Source organism: Gavialis gangeticus, unplaced genomic scaffold (assembly GCF_001723915.1).
Source record: "Gavialis gangeticus isolate Ggan-Ray unplaced genomic scaffold, GavGan_comp1, whole genome shotgun sequence".
Taxonomy (NCBI): domain Eukaryota; kingdom Metazoa; phylum Chordata; order Crocodylia; family Gavialidae; genus Gavialis; species Gavialis gangeticus.
In genome coordinates, this window is record NW_017729034.1 from 56,006,401 (window position 1) to 56,006,892 (window position 492).

Sequence of the window (492 nt, forward strand, 5' to 3'; positions counted from 1 at the left end):
TACATGTTGCTGAAGAGACAGAGACCCACAGAGATTAAGTCAGGGGCAGGCAATTATTTCAGGTGGAGGGCTGCTTACTGAGTTTTGGCAAGCCATCTAGGGCAGCATGGGGAGCCCCTCCCCTTGATGGGTGCCCCACCCCTTGGTCACCATCTTGGGACCAGAGGTCCTGCCCCTAACCCCTGACCTTTGCCACCAGAAGTCCCTCCCCTTGCCCATGGAAGTACTCGTTTCAGCAGGTTTTGCCATCTTGGAACCAGAAAAATACCAAATTATATTCTAAAAAGCAAACATCTACAGCATTCATTAATTTGATTTCCAAAAAATATTTTGTCCTGATTTACATGTGTTTGTGTAGCATATACAGAGGTGATTGCACAATAGCTCAAATGAAGTCTTACTCTTGTATATCTTGGGGGGGTGCGTATAGGTTTGTGGGGGGCTGTGGGTGGGTATGTGGGATGTGGGTGTGTATGGGGTTTGTAGGGGGAA